The 17,670-nt window shown below is 32.2% G+C and overlaps 1 protein-coding gene across 2 annotated transcripts in view; it reads right to left on the reverse strand.

Moving 5' to 3' along the window:
• Positions 1 to 17,670, reverse strand: part of LOC105155097 (hypothetical protein) — an 86,951-nt gene that overhangs the window by 43,082 nt on the left and 26,199 nt on the right. Inside the window, exon 1 of one of the 2 annotated variants that reach the window (XM_087414643.1) lies at positions 979 to 1,626. The exons of the other annotated variant lie outside the window; for it this stretch is intronic. The gene's annotated coding sequence lies outside the window, so the exon portion shown is untranslated. Of the gene's footprint in view, positions 1 to 978; positions 1,627 to 17,670 lie in introns of those variants that run through there. 2 annotated transcript variants of the gene reach the window in all.

Consider the following 17,670-nt stretch of genomic DNA (forward strand, 5'->3'; position numbering starts at 1 on the left):
ATAGATTGCTCTTACTTAATATAATTAAAACAATGAATTGAACAATATAACTTAAAAAAATATATTAAATTTGACTTAGTTATTTACTATCTTAAGATTGACATTGTTTTTTTTAATTAATCACAAAAATGAATTAATTTACATTTTGACATACATGGAAATTAAAAATAATATTATAAAATGTGATTTAATCCTTTGAAAATCGAAGCTTTCAATAACAAAGTTATTTATGTGAAAGGTCTCGTTTTCTAAAGGTTTTCGAGGCGCTGATTCTGGCCTCAGAATTTTTCTATAAAATTTAAATTTCAAAAAGTAATCTGATATTATCATAAAATTCGGTTTTAGGAGATTTCTGACATCTCCGAATGTAGTTTGAAAATGTCGAATTTCAAAGGGATAATCTCCATGAATGGACTATAGTGTATGAAGTCTCTCTATAGAGTTGGAAATCAGTACTACTGTTTATGTAGCACCGATAAGCTTCAAATAAAACGAAATTGGATGGAAACTTGCAATTAAAAACTTGTTAAAAGCGAAGTTTATGATAATCAAATTATTTTTTTACGTTCTGTTCGCTATATTAAATCCATTTGAAGTTTTTATTTTTAACCTCAGATTTCAATAAAGCCTAATCAAATTATTTCATGGCCCATTTTCATAAAAATTAATCGGACAGTTTATAAAGTGAATGATGCGCTCGCGCGCAGAGTCGCCGATCTATAAAGAGTTAATTCAAGAGATACGTTATATTATTAATTGCTCCTTTGATATCTAACAGTGTATATAATTATCTTGATAGTCCAATAAAATTATATAATATATTTAATTGCACAATAAACTCTTTGAGAACGAATTTTAAATTAATGTTTCCAAATTTATTAGATACTTCAGCAAAACTGTTCTTTTCTTATATAAACGGCAAATATAACAAGACTTCCAACGAGACTTTTACGTGACTTATAACGTGACGTGTCTTACCAAGCTGATTTAAAAACTTTTCCTCGGTAGGCAGTTTTCTTCTTGTTTCTTGAAACTCGCGAATGTAATACACTTTTCGAGCATTTACTTATCCGTGTGAATTGCACAACGACGCGAGCGAGCGCGTGCTGTTAATGAAAGCGGAATTATTTAACTAGTAATAATGTTTGGGCTACTACGTGGGCTTATATCGCCGAGATTAATTTCTAACGACAAAACTAATTTAACTTGGGCTATAGCTGGGAATAAACGATTCGTTCGCGACGCTTCCGTTTACGGCCGCGTTACAGCTTCGGAGTTAAGTTACAACTGCGACACACCACAACTGCCACGGTATCTAACTGTAACGTGTCAAGGTTACGATTCGCTGCTCGACGACCTCGTTGCAACTTGGCTGCTTAAAGTTGGAGCTTTAACGACCGTAAAGCCGTATGGCATACGCGTAAACGTTTACCTACCACGTATAGTCGGAATACACGTGTCGAAGTGACATGTACGATTCAATTAATATTTAACTGATTATTATCGGACCGCGTTTATTTCAGAACGTTTATTTCCGAATTTATCTCCGATATAGATGAACCAGCATTAGATAAAAGTTTCAATGAAATGAAAATTATACGATAACAGATCGTGAAACATTAATCTCTCTGTCAATGTATAATTTTTCACGTTTTCACCGTGTTTTACAGAATTTCCACTAAAAATGTAAACGTAAAAACAAGATAAAATCCGTTCTTCGTTGTTCGAAGATTTTTGAGACGTCATAACGAAATTCGCATAAAAATTTTTACTGTTTAATTAAATTGAACATGAATATTTAATTTATCTTGCCTTAACAAAAAGGTTAAGTGTGTGTTAATCTTGAAATGTTCTATTATTTTAAATTACCAACTGAAAAAGATTTTTTCCTCAATCCGATCCTTTAACAGAGATTGGCACAATGTGACTTTTCATAAAGTAAGAGATAACGTGGGGCACCCCGTAACCTCTATTTTAATTCGACCTGTTTTCTGTAAGATAATAAGAATTGGAGCTTTTCCGGTTTAACCTTTCACATAAGCAGATTTGCGTAATAAAATTCTCAACTGAAACTGGATAATGCTTGAAATTATTTATCTCGGCGAAATTAGAGTTTTACGTTAATCTAAATTTAATAATATATAAAAATAGTAGTTATAATAGATTATATAAACATGCATTTCAATATAAAAATGTAATAGTATAAAAAGTAATATAAAATTAGTATAAAAATATGATATTTAAAAAAAAAAGAAGTATGTGCTGGCTTTTATTTATAAAACTCGAGGGATCTTTTTCTGTACCTTCATATGTTTATAATAACTAGGAGTCTTCTTAAGAAAAAATTCGATGCCATATCGCTCAAAGAGGCTTATCGACGGAAACCCGAGAAAGAAAGGACAACTCGTATATAAACTTGTGCTTATCTAATATGCTCGACAGAAAGTCGCACTATAATGCGGTAATAAAGCGTTACCAGTTACCACAGAGTGATATGACATAATTGATTTCGCTAACCGTGCGATAATTCGCACGCTCTCTCGGAACGCGAACAAACGATTCCGGGAGTATGTCGCCAGTTACCTATATCCGCATAAATCATGAAAACGTTTCGGCTGCGTAACGATCTCGGATCACATTAATGACGTCGTTTGTGGCTCGAACCTGAGAATCTACAGACCGTTCACGACACCCTCGAGCATGATTGTGGGCCGCTCGCGATGAACGGTCGGACCATACACGGACTTGTACCACTACCATCAGCTTTACAGCACTCTCGAGTTCAATCGATCCGAATCGATCCTTATCGTATCCGTTCGACGCAGTCTCTACTTCTATTCATGATTTCAACCGGGTAATTGCGGCTCTCTCAACGTTAAAAGGCTTACCACACGCACGTAATGCTTCGCGTACACGTGAGTTATGCGTTAATCGACGGTAATGATCATAGTGCTCGATGGTCGGTACATATCGATGCTGTACGATGTGAGCAGTACGATTGTACATACATTAAGCGAAATTTCAAATTTAAATCTTTTGACGAATAGTGAGGCTATTATTTGTCTTTTCTATTATTATAATGTTAAGTCTTTATAGTATATTTAAAATGGAATTTCTATTTGAAGTTACTAATATCAGTATGTCAATATGCCAAATTGTTTAATCTTTCAATATCCAATATTTAATAGCAATAATTCCAATTGAACTTGCATACAGCTTATTTACTACACAACAACGTAATTAAAAATTATCATTTTTTAATTGCTTGCAAAGAGAAAAAGAATGGAAATTTTAAAAAAACAATTCCTCTATAATCAACTATTACACCAAAATTACATTTCAAAATTAATATTAAAAAATTTTAATGTTTCAAAACATTGAAATTCATCTCTAAAAAACTTTGTTTGTTGAACTTTTGTTTTTTGAATGCGTCATTTTTGTAGCAAATGAACAAAATGTATACTATTTTATTTTATAAAAATTGTACGAAAATAAATAAATCGTTTTTCTGATGTTCCTTGTAATAATTCTTCCTCTGGTAATAGTTAATCTTTTTCAGCTATGAGTCATGATACAATCCTGGACATTTCGAAGAGTATTTATTTTTCAATTAATCCCATTCTCATTCAATTAGAATCACAGGATCCGGAAAGATAATAATCGCGTTACCATCGCGCAGTCCCACGTTGAGCCTTCAATGAATAGTAACTACGATTATGTATACGTGAACATGTTCTACTTGCGTATTCGTGGATGGTCCCGAATTCATTGGACGATAATCCCGCGGGAAAACTACCAGTAGAACTCGTGAGGATATTATTCCATCGAATACCTCGTGTGGTGGATACTTTTGTCTCTCGAGTGTCCACGTTGCGATCGGATGCACTTTGGACGCGAACATCCCGTTTATCCTCGTTTCCAGAATGTTAGAAGTTATTTGAAAATCCATTTACTGCATAGGAACGTAGGAACGGAATGCGATAAACGAATATCCCTTTGCGGTCCAAGATACTTTCCTCATTTCGTTTCAGCCAGTTTCTACCAAGTCTGATGCATTCCATGCATACTTCGTAAATTCTCCTCAATTTATAACATTTTATAAATTAAATAAAGAGGTATTTATAGCCGTGTATAAGCGTATTCCTTACGGTATTAAAGGACACGAACTACGTAAATGTCTAAATTAACTATTTAATTTAGATATTATTAAACGCGCCAAAATATAATATCAAATAATATTAATCTCTTAAAAATTTTTACCTTCTAAAATTGTCTCTCAATAAAGAAAGATAATTATAATATAACATCGTGTTTCAGCCAATTATCCTACATTCGTGTAAAGTTTCGAGCTTTTTGAAATGTACAAGCTGCTAAAATTGCCTTCATTAGTCTCGGAATGTTTCTCGTTATCCGAGACTCGCGACTGCACATAAAATCGGTGCGAAACCAACACGATGCGCTCTCGGATACGCGCGAAGTTTATTATTGGTCGCGATATATCCGCGTAGATAAAACGGCACGGCGGGAAATGTGACACGTAGCTCGTATTAGCAAAGTTTGCAAATTACTGATCCGACTCGCACTTGTGCAATAATACGCCTCGATCGTCGCAGCCATGGATAAATGGATAGAGCGGTGTGCGTTCGGCTGACTCAAAGTTAGGTACGAGTAAGGCGAGTAGCTTTTAATAGGCACCATATATCAATATTGCGGATTTGAGAATATATGGTCACTGGACAAAACTGATGCGTTTGAAAGTTCGCTGAATAAACAGACTTCATGCAATGCGAGCATAGTCAGATTGCAGTTTCCATGAAATATGGAGTCTTTTCACAAGGCCGCGGTTATAGTTATATGATCAAGTGGGAGGGGTGAGAGAGAATACATTTTCAGCACAGTCCGTGAAAAACGAAATGGAATCTTATATAAAATGAGTACTTGCAACAATAACAATTTCTCATGGTACTTGTATAAAGAATTATGCTGAGTGCGAGATGAACATACCAGCCACAAAATTATTAAACTGATAAACTTAAATGAAGTGACCTATAGGTATATACTGTAAAAATTTAGCTAGCTATAGATCTGAAAATAATTTTGTCGTACCATCAAAATAATTATAGAACGCTGAAAGTAATTTGACTAGAATGTCAAAATACTTTCAGTGTTCTATAATTATTTTTGCAGCATTGCTTATCATGCTTGAGTTTCCTAATTAATGTAATTATCTTAAATGATTCAATAAAATTTACAGATCTGTATCTAACTATAAAATTTTTAAATACTTCAGCAAAATTGTTCTTTCCGTGTGCAATTAATCTACATAATTCACTGTCAATCGATATTCTTAACGTGTATTATGATCGTTACCGTAACTATTAATACTGTTAATGGAAGCGACCCAGTTTTGGTATAATTAATATGAGTTACGACGCCTCGTTTAGATTAATTGAATTCCTCGAGTTGTGATCGTCATCACTTGTCTAGCGGATGTACCTTTTCTTTACCAGATCGTTGCCACCCACACGTAGAAATCTCACCATAGAAGGAGGATTCTATATATCATACTCTATATATCATACCGGAGCTGATAGCTACAGGCAGCAGTCGAGCTTGCCCATAATTTGTCTTCGACTTTCGACTACAAATTTCGCAGGTTATGTTGAATACGTACAGATTAATGTCGCGGATCATATTTCAGACGTTGGCCGAGTAACAAGTGAACCAGTTAAGAAGGATCAGTCTACCTCGACTTGCTGTGCGATCAGTCACTCGGTTGATTGCACGGCAGATTATCCGCTTATCTAATTCCTCGTTCCACCTCATCGTAATTGCCGACCACGTTCTCATTAAGCCTTAATGCATTATATAATGAACATAATCAACCCTGTGAAAAATCCGATGGAAACGCCAGAATGTCTATCAGTGACCTTTGGACAAGCTTCGTTACAAAACGGCATTTTTATTTATAGCTGATCTCATCCCTCTGCGCAATGCAACGCTTGATGGTAAATGCTTGCGGAGGTGGTTTTTCATGATGTGTGCAAACAGTTACGAGCGATTTATTCAACCTGATGAGTCATGCCGTGAATACATTAACTCTTTCGTATTTTTCGATATTAAATTGTATTTACATGACATTTCACCACGTATAAAGAATATAAAGTATTCTAAATAAATTGTACAAAAAAAAATCACAAAAGGCAAATTTTATTTCACGCATAAAACGCGGAGTAATAAAATGTCGCACACGGAAAGGACAATTTTGAAGTATCTGAAAATTTAGCTAGATATAGTTCTGAAAATAATTTTGTTAAACTATCAAAGTAATTATGTAGGACGCTCAAACTGATTGCTAGAATGTCAAATTTTTTACAGCATTATCGTCATACTTGAACGTTTTACATTATAATTATTTTGGTAATTCAATATATTTTTTTTCAAATTTATATTTGATTAAATTTTTAAATACTTAATCAAAATTGATCTTTCTATTTCAACGTTTCTTTCTTTCTGTCTATAAATTATATTTTTTATATTTGTATTCCTCATGATAAATTTGCAGTAACCACTGCTTGTCTATATGTATATATCTACGCTAAAGTAAAACAATAAATCTAACTCTCTGTACATCAATCAGAGTGAAACAATGTCTGACCACGTACAGACGTATACTACTTTGACCCAATATTTCTCTCCGCTCGCCCGATGAATGTTACTCATTCATCGCTATATTAATTTATTACACGCTAATTAAAATTAGTCTTTGTCGACAGATAATTCCATTAGCTAGAAGCTACCTTGTTTTCTCCAAAAGATAAAGACATTACCTTAGGAACGACGACATTTAGATCAAAACTTTGAATTTTTCAGTTCCGGATGTTTCATCTAATTTTAAGTAGTAATCAAGTTACGAGTGCTCGTAGGCGACCTGAATTGCACAGAATCCTCTGTGCACAGCATGATGTGACTACCATAGTCGTGATTCGGGAGCTTTCCTAAGCGTATTCTTTCGCATGAGCGAGCGTTCAATATAAGTTAACGCTATGAGAGACAGTGGGCGATGGTTAGCTCCCATTTCAACTTTCCCTTCGTATTCTCACCTAGCAAAGAGCTCGACCACTTAACTGCTGAAGTAGTAGCTAACCACTTCGTTTCATCTCGGTTCTATTGCGCGCGCAATAGTTTTCTTTCACGTACTTTTAAAAGTTCAATCATCCTTTGTGCAAAGACTTTTTCGTGTTATCTTTTTACGCCGACGACAATTCATTGGTTACTCTTTGTCCTCAAGAGGGCACTCGGGCTTTTCTTTAAGAACCTCGCAGGGATTTTAATTTTTCTCTAACTGCCTTCCGCAATTCTTTGCCAGCGTCTATTAACATTCCTCGACGCGGCGACTGTCAATAAAAAGTTTCATTTCGGCATCGTAGCCATCTCTTGCATTTTACGCGCTGTGTCACGGCTTCGAGCTTGGGAAAGTTGAATTGCTGCTGAACTGTATAGAAATAGGTGGTATTGCACAGAGCATTACAGAGCCGCGGATTTTAATTTTTACGTAACTTATTCGGAGTAAATAAAACGGATTTTTATTCAAGAGAAAAGTCCTCCCTGTTTAATTTTTCGATATTAAATATTTTAATAATCGAGTTTTAATTTTAATTTAAAAAAAGATAGTTTAATTTTTAGATGTTTTGTTTATCGTTTATACAAATAATTTGTAAATCGTATTTGTTTTATTAGATTTAATTTGACATTTTTCACTTAAAATGGATTTTATATATAATAGTTAGAAAATCTGTCTTAAATTTAACACATTTCATGCATCCTAAACATGCGGAAATCATTTTTATTTTTATAAAGAACCGTAGACCTATGGAAAATGGTATTGAAGTTGTTGTCATTATTTCTTTCATATTAATAGAATATCATGCTAACTTCACGAACAAAAGTGGGATCTATTAAGTTAGCACGACAATTTATTAATATAAAAAAATAATGGCAGTTCTTATAGTAGCTCTTTTGATAGTTCTACAGTTCCTTATAAAAATCGAAAAGAGTTTCATATTATATACAGGGTTGGCCATATTCGATGGAAAGATGTTTTTTTTTTCAATCATCGCGCTACGTCGTTACTCGATCTAACATCTCTGTCAAAAGTTACAGTGTTGCCAGATCTTTCCGTCGAATATGGCCAACCTTGTACTATAAAAAATCAAAATTAAAAATATGAGGTGTTAGTTAGCAAATTTAGTTTTGCGAATTTAATATGGTACTTCCCATTTAAAGTACAAGAAAAAGATAAATATTTCCACTTTTCATTACAAATTCCGTTAGTACAATTCGTGTTCTATTAATACATGATAATTTGAAAATAAAATTCCAACAATTACCAATTTCAATATACTTTGAATACGAGGTGTCAAGAAAAACCATTCAACATTTCATATATATATATATATATATATATATATATATATATATATATATACATATATACACACACATTTCTTGTTCAAACGTATAGACATATATATGTACAACTTCTACCATTAATCTCGCAAGAAGAAATAACTAAAGTATGTAAAAACACGAGCGAAGTACGTAAAGTCTTATACTTAACCACTCAATAAAGATCCCTTAAAATACACTCTATTCATCAACTATTTCCCGCGAACGTGCAATATAAAGCTACCCAGTTTCTGATCTTAGCCGAGCCGGGTGTAAAGAGCTGGAAGGAATGAATGGTGCAAAAGAGGCAGCCTCTTACGCAAAACAACGCGACGAAAAAGAGGAAGGTGGGAAGTCTTACGCGACTTGGAATTAGCAACGCGGGCGTGCTGTGGCGCACGCTCGTCGGACCTGCGAGAACTTTTGTTAGGAATTTCTATTAACGGTTGCCTACATTGTGCGGATAGGAGTTATGACGATGTATTAAACAGGCCGTGTAACGTCTACATTGATGTCGTCGTCGGCAAAGTTACTCGTATAAAACGGGACTCGTTTCATCGCGACGAGATTTTCTTTGACTCCCTATATACGTTCGGTATGTAAAGCGAGTTTATTTTATTCCGCTATGTCACACGACATGTTTATGCATTTAAAAATATACAGTTGCGGCAGATACAGTGAAATTTTTAGCTGATCATTGCGGGAACGAAACGGCGAGCGTATTGGATAAGTACGTCGTATCGCGACACAACGATTCGAATTTAAATTCGATTAAATTCACGATAATTTTTCAGAAACAAGCGCGGTTTTGCATATCTACTGCATATCAATGCAGTAGATATTTTAGCATTATTTTCTATTTTTACTTCTTTTTAAAAAGGCAATAATTTATATATTTAATATGATACCACAGATTCTATTATATAAAATCATTTTATTCGTGTAGTAAAATAGATTTAATTATAAATCTCTACACCGAGAGAATTTTCTTTTTTAAAAATTTTCCCTGAAAATATGGTAGTTGTGATACAATATAATATTTTCAAGATTTTTGCCATGCACTTCAGTAAAATTAATTAAATTAATTATATATTTTATAGTAGTATTATTAATGAATGAGAGATATTTACATAAATTCTTGGAAATACATTGTAGTTCCACGACTATCATATTTTAAGAATAACTCTATATAAGAAAAAATTCTCTCCGTGTATCAAAGCTAAACCTTAAAAGCTTGAAATGTAATATCTTAATAATAAATATTCCAATGTTTTCGATACAGTAAGAAAAATTTCAAACACAATTTTATCAATTTTGCATTGGTTTAATAATCCATGAGATCTCAAAAATGTGCTCGACGATGGTTTTGGTAACCATAAAGCTAACATTCTTCTCCCGTTTCACCGAAGGGTGCAGCATGCGATATTAATAGAGCTTAATTTACCGGATGGATCAATGCATACCATGCGTTCTTCGCGGCTCGGCGAACTTGCCTGTATTCTCGCAACTGCGCTTCATAACTATACTGTTACGTTATCGATTCCGCCTGTATTGCGTCCTGGTGCGCTTAGGATCGTTCGGTGCGTTTTCACATCCACAGGGATGAGAGGAGAAACTAATACTAGCTATAGCTCAGCCGCGTAATCGCGTCGGAATCCATGGCAGAGGACGACGCCGGTCAAGGTCGCGATGCCACGCGCCGCGACGGCGATTACGCTCGGAGATGCTCGCAATATTTCTTTTAAGCTACTCTTCACCTCCAATCCCGAATGTATCGAATATTTATGCTTAAGTAGTATATCTATATTCAGAGGTATGCCAAGCCCGCATATTTCTTTATTTTATAAGTATCTAAATACGAACGATAATCGATTATTAATTCGATGATAAGTTTACAGTAATAAAGTTAATAGTATTTTATAGATTTAATAATATATAAATTTTATAAATAATCATATATAAATGTTATAAATTTCATAATAATAAAATACAAAGTTAAGAAATAATTTTTACATATGTACCACTATCATTACAAATAATGAATGAGGTGTGATGAATATTACATTTTCTTATTTGTAACGTTAATAGTAACACAATTTTTTTGGTAATCAATAAGATTGGAAACAAGATCGTTTATGTTAAATACATTACTTTAAATACAAAACGTCATTACGGTCTGAATATTGAACTATTATATAAATATATTATAAGATGTTGAATTATTATATATATTCATATAAATGAATTAATTTCAGAAATGATAATTGCGTGCCGATATGGTTGTCGGACTTTCAACGCAATCAATCTGAAATATTAATAATCCCCCCAAATTTCCCAAAATTTTTTGGCTATAACAAATCAACGGTCTTATTTTTTATCTTATTTTCTTACCACATTACAATTAATCATAACTACTCTATAGGTTTCATGTTGAACTAGTTAGTTAACACATAGATACATAGACTTCTATAACTAGATTGCTGACTTAATATAACAGAAAGAGATAAACTCGATTCTAAGCTATCCTTGTTTCAATTCACATATGCGTATGTATACATCCTGTTTGCGAATATCGCGTGAATTTATGTGAAAACACTAACGTTATCTGTGTGATTTATACATGAGAGAGTAAGTGAATACAAATATGGCGTTGTCTTCAAATATGGAGGTGAAGTTGGTAGTTTATTTATAGAAGTCTGTGATTAGATACCACTACAAAAAGTTATCAAAATTTGATGAAAAAATAAAATTGTAACAAATCGTTTTTGAGTAGATTATTTCTTAAAATCAATAACGAGTCAATAAATCGCGTAACAAGTTATTTTTTAGAGAAAAGGACAATAATATTAATAAATTATTTTTATATTTTTATATTAATTTTTCCAATTCTGATATAATGTTAAAAATCACTGCATATTTTTATTCCATATCGTATAATTACTTTAGAAAAGCTTTTAAATTGAGTGCAACAGAAATATTCAATCCCTTTTTTATCTCTCTTGTCACATAAAAAATGCGAATGTGAATGGCACATTGCGGCTGGCAGTATATTTATCGCGAAGTTATAGAAGCGTCAAGGCGAAAAATAATCGAGACGAGAATAAAAGGGGGCCTCAGGTTACTCATGTTCATTCATAAGCCAGGTCAAGGGTAAGGTCTATTGTGTTATCAGTTCTCATGGGAAGTGGAGAAAACGTTCACAGCAAACTATCTGCAAAAGTTTTCTCGAGACGTAAGAATAATTTAACAATAGATCGCGTGAAAAATCGATTAAAAATGTGAGTCTTAATCTTTGCGGGGTCTAAGCTACCATATTATACGATTGTCCACGTCTACAAAAGTCCTTGAGCCCGTTTCTGTTTTCTTGGCCTCAAACGAGCAACATGAAATATGACATCCTTACACTTTAGAAAATGTCTGGTTAAGTGAAAAATGAAAATTGCGCGGACATATCCCTGATCCACGTACGTTACTTTCAGTCCAATGTATTTCAAAATAAAAACAAAAAACTAGCATTAAATAATCAATAAGAAGGAAAAAACCTGTCATTAAATAAAACTCGAGAAAAGAAACCAGAAAAGATTTCTACTATTTTTTATTTATAAATTCCGAAAATTTTTATGTGAAAAATTAAAATAGTACAGTATTAATTTTCTGTCATTTGTGACCTTTTTCTCTTTAATTTTGTCTTGCTAAAAAAGAGAAAGATTTAAGCTGATTAAAATTTAATGGATGGTGTGGAAAAACTTATCAGGCACTCAAAAAGATCGAGAATAATTCTGGTAATTTGTTCGCGTATGATTATAAATGTTATATATTCCACTTTTATGTTTCTAAACCATAGATCGATTATTATTCTTGAAGCGTAGTTTTATGCCAAAACTCTAGAAATATAACACTATATTATTAAATTAATAATTATTTTAATATAATAAATGCTAATAAGCATCTCAGAAATTTACAAGAAATTCATTTAATTGATTTTTCACAATAAAAATTCCTCCTTATTTATTATAGTTTTTAGATTAAACTCTAAACATATTAATATTTTTCTATTAATTAAATTTTCCTTTAAATGTTTGCATTGCAAAAGATTGTAAAATATTAAGGTATTTATACGCGCAATTGATTAGGGGGAAAACAAATTATGTCCCTCGTTATCCGTCAAGAACATCAGATTAGTTAAAACGTGCATGCATAATGCGAAGCTTTGACGTAAGCGCGGGAAAGTGGACCGGCTAAAAGCGCGTGTATGCACTTTAATCGTTCTACGTCGCTACAAATGAATATAACTTATAATATCCATGCATATTATGTCAAGCATGTCAACGTCATGCGTTGAAGAAACTTAGCTTTATAAACACATGCGTGAGAATATAATTTATCTCTCGTTAATTCACAATAATAAATACAGAAGTAGTACTGTATATAATATGAATAATATAACAAATAATGTAACACGAGATCCAGAATTCTAACTGAGCAAAACCTCATTTATTTTTCTCGTATTTTCTTACCATTTATTTTTACCCGTTCGTATTCCAAAATACACTACGACAAAGTCGTATAATTGGTAAATTGCGGTTAATTAAACTGTATTTCTCGCGTGTCAACAAATTTTTTCTTATAATAATCTTTTTTCTTAATTTAGAACAATTTTATCGAACGACTTTCAGTCAACTTGAACGTTTTAATATTTTTCTATCAATTGTAAATTTTTCGTGTAAATTCTTTCTTATTATCTGATTATGTTGCAGTGAAAAAGATTGTGGAATATGAAATAACAAAAAACACGTTTTTATGTAGCAAGCTACCGAGCCAAAAATAAAATTACTTTGAAATAATTTCCAACGTGTGTTCAACTTCAAGCACATAATTCCGCTGTCGTTTCCGGTTTACGGTTGTAGCTGCACGAATAATTCCGAGTGTGCCACTCCAACTGCGAGCGGCATGCGCTTAACGGTCACGCAATTGCAATTAGTCTACCGTTTCGAAGTTAGAACTTGTCGAAATGTTTTAACGTATGTAACATACGAACGATTAATTTGATGGTATCACCTGTAGAGTCGCCAAAGTACTCGTGAGAGGAACATTCATCGGTAAGCCAATTTTGCGTTCCTGTTGTTGAACGAAATACTGAAGCAATAACTGGGGCGCATGTCTATTAGCGGTGCTATTCCACGCTTTAATTAGTCTGCATAGCGCAATAATACTCCCCGCTGGGCTAGTCAGACCAGTTATCGACATGCTCTTATTTTTATCGATTTAATACGACGAATGCCATTATTGAGGATTAAATTCATTCGGCTGAAACGCTGGGAACGAAATGCATGTGGCTGACCGAGTCTCACGATTTTTACTTCATACAAGATATATTGCAAGTATTTATTATTATTAATGGCTTTCTAAATTTATCAAAATTAAAAATAATGAATTTTAAATTATGTTACGTTAAAATTATGTTACGTTAGAATTATAAGAAATACTTATAAAGTTATAATTTTTATAATTATAAGAATAATTAATAAAAAATCGTAATTTTGATCTTCTATTTAACATAATTTTTTTGGAATATATCATAAAAATTATTAAAATTAAAACTTATCAAGAAAAATAATTAATAAATTATCAAGAAAATATTTATTATTATTAATAGCTCAGTTTGGTAAGATTAAAAGAAGAAATGAATATATTTTAGTTTATTTGTTTTATTAATAAAAGTCCATCATTTGTTTTTAATATAACATAACTGTTGAATAATTATCAGTGGAATGTTATATCATTCTTTTAGTCAAAATATCTCTCAATTGCTTATATAAATATTCTCTTTTGTTCAAAACTTCAACAATTCTTGCAATTGCCTGATCATTTGTAGTTTTGAAGAGCAGAATAAAAGAGATTTCCTTTTCCAACATCTTTTAAGCAATTAGAAAATGTCCTGCTAGAAGAACGATATAATAATGCACTGTAACAGCTACATTATTTAAAAACGTATGACTTTATTCCAACGATTGAATCTATATTAAAGATAAATGATAGATCACTTCTTTTAATAAAACAAGCAGATAGTATATTTCTCTCAAACGTTTTTACATTATTTTATCTATCTCCTATATACAACGTGAATTTCCTACAATTTCGTAATTTTATCACTGCGATGATACAATATTCTACATTTACCTCCGTTTCCTGTTTACATCTCGACGATAGAATAATAAATGCGTCATTACATCGCTCCTAACTTGTGCGCTCTTACATAAATCCCAGATCTGTCAATTTCGCGAGAGAGAGAGAGAGAGATTGCTATGGCGTCAAAAGGATTAAACGGCGCGTTTCATCGAGTCAAGCAACTTGGAAATTGAGCAAGGGTGAAACTCTCCTCTTAATTGTTTCGATTAAGTCGATATGGATTTTCCTGTGTTTCGAAAGCTATTATAAGCGTTCCGCGTTTCCCGAAACCTTCAGTTTCATGCTTGTAATTTTCCCACAGAGAGAGAATTTCCTCGCTATATGTATTTGCACGAATTTTCACAGTAATATTTGTCATGTCCAGTCTTCTTTGTTTATCGCCACGTCTATATTCTCTCTGGAAATTCTGGAATGTAAAAACGATAGCTGGCTAGTACGATCGTATTTTTCGAATTTTCTTTCGAAAAATTATGTAGACACATGGAGCAATATTATCGGATTTGTAGTGATACTAATATATTTTTCTTCTAAAATTATGTGCTCGAATCTAGATATTTGCATTTTTTTTCTGAAACACTATAATAAGCAATACATTCATATAATTTAATCATATAATTTCATAATATGCAAACTGCGAAATTAATAAAGATGAGTTATGTTTAAAGCATAAGACAAACACAGGCTTCAATTAACTTTCGCATTTATTTTTACAAGTATTGTATATCCTTTTCCATGCATATTTTCTACAGTTCAGAACTTTTTCTCACAAACAAGTTCCAATTTCGAGCTTTAACTTACATTTTTATTCTTTCTTCATTTTATTAAAAAAAAAAAATGAAATTAAAGTCAGCCATATTTTATTTTCATATTCATATTTTTTGCTCACTATAATTATTGCAAGCTATCTTTATATCTCATCGTGCACTTGCTCTTAAAGATATCGTGTCAAAAGTACCGAAAAGGGTGAAGGTTACGGAAGGATCTCATGCAAATCTCATGCAAATTGTCTCGGTGCGGAAATAGCATCGACTGCGACCGCTTTGAGAGAGAAGAGCGGGACTGACGACACCCATCGTCTTGGAAAACGTTACGCCTCGGCGATCAGCCGTCACCTTTTTCCTCTAACATGCAGAGGACGAGCGAAATGAAAAGGATTCGAATTAATATGCATCCTGTGGAGAGATAAAATAATTTCGCGAATCCTTTGTCGTCCTCTGTTACGTCTTTCCATAGAACGACATTAACGAGTATAATATGAGCATTTTCTTGATATAAGATATGAAATGTGTAGTTGAGCGATTGATGATATACCGAGAAAAAGCATTTAATATTTGTGATTTAATAATTGCATGGTAAAATGAGTAGAATGCATTTTTATAGTTATTACTACTATAATGTTAATAATAATTGAAATTCTATTAAAAATATATATAATTGATACCGAAATTACTATAAATTTTAGTAATTGCAACTATTTTCTTCTGCCGTGATTAGAACAGAAGTTGTCTAAAAGTAAATCTGGCGAATCTTTTTTTCTGTAAATGATAACGCATTTTAGATTTTTTATTTATTCTGCTTTTCTACCTCTTGTCATCTTTTTACAGAATAAAAGTAAAACGCGACAAATATGCATAATATAATAAATTATTTTTCACACATTTATATATTTCCTGTTTTATTAACATACTTTAACTATTATTTCGAACTGCTTTATAAAACATATTATGTATTTATAAGATAAAATCATAAGACTTAGAGAAAATACGTTATTCGCAAAATTTTAAGTTTCGCTCACGTTTCTAGGGCATGATATCTTTGGGAACACGTCCCTACATGGCAAATGGTCGGAGAAACGGAGAGTCGCTTTCTCAGCACGTCATTCAACGCTTGTATCGGCGGAACTTCCGGCCAGGCGCAAACTTGACCGCAGGCGCACAAGAAGCTGCAGATATATATATATATTCCTCGAAACTCAACACGCGTTTACCTTTCGCTCGGGGGGTTTTCATTCTAACATTGTATATCGCATAAAGCCTTGAAGCATCCGAACATCATATCTCGTGGGAGATGGTGCTCAAGTATTGCAAATTTTCCGAGCAAGTTTCAATGATAAACAATACATTTGTAAAAAAATTAAAACTGTTTTATATTATATTATATTATATTGCTTTATTATTATATTATCATATCGTTTTATTTTACAAATTATATTTTAAATCATAAATCACTATAAAAGTAAATTGTTGCACCTTGTATTGTCAATTACAAACTTTTATATTATTTATTTAGAAAAAAATCGCCGATACTGACATAGGTTTCTTAAAGACACCCCCGTATTTCTCGGAATTTGATCAGATGCTCATTTTTGCTTATCTAACAAAAAAGTTAATTAGTGCAAAATTACAAAAAGTATTATAAAAACTGCTATATTATCTGCTAGAAAAACTACTACTTTCTAATTTGTATGTTTCTAAAGTTTTATTTTTAGCTTTTGTTTAAGCAATATTATTTTAAAACGAAGTATCGGTGACCTTCCTCTATAAATATAATTTGAAAATTTAATATTAATGTAATTATATTATATAATATTTAATATTAATATAATTTAAATAAATCGAGAATTATAAAATTTTCACAAAAATATTATTAAACACTAAGATCCGCCTTGACCGAACGGCTCTCTTTGCTTATATGTGTTATTTACATATCACTCAATTTTCATTATTGACAATTTAAATACATAATTTAATTTTATATTAAAAATCCTGTATCTCTAATTTATTATTTAATTTATCATTTAATTTATCATTTCAAAATTATTACTAAAAAAAAAACTATTTGCCAATGCTATGAAACAGCCAAAAATCATTACTGAATTTGTCGAAAAATTTACGTTAAAGTTAAAATGAGAATTTCTAGAACATTATTGTAATATTTCTTTCAAATTCAAAATGATACATTCGCATATTCATGAATAGCGTGTGTCAACAATATGTCTTGATTGCATAGAAATCTAATTATTGGAAGATAATC

The sequence above is a fragment of the Acromyrmex echinatior genome, chromosome 16 (genome assembly GCF_024713525.1).
Source record: "Acromyrmex echinatior isolate Ae372 chromosome 16, ASM2471352v2, whole genome shotgun sequence".
In the NCBI taxonomy this organism is placed as follows: domain Eukaryota; kingdom Metazoa; phylum Arthropoda; class Insecta; order Hymenoptera; family Formicidae; genus Acromyrmex; species Acromyrmex echinatior.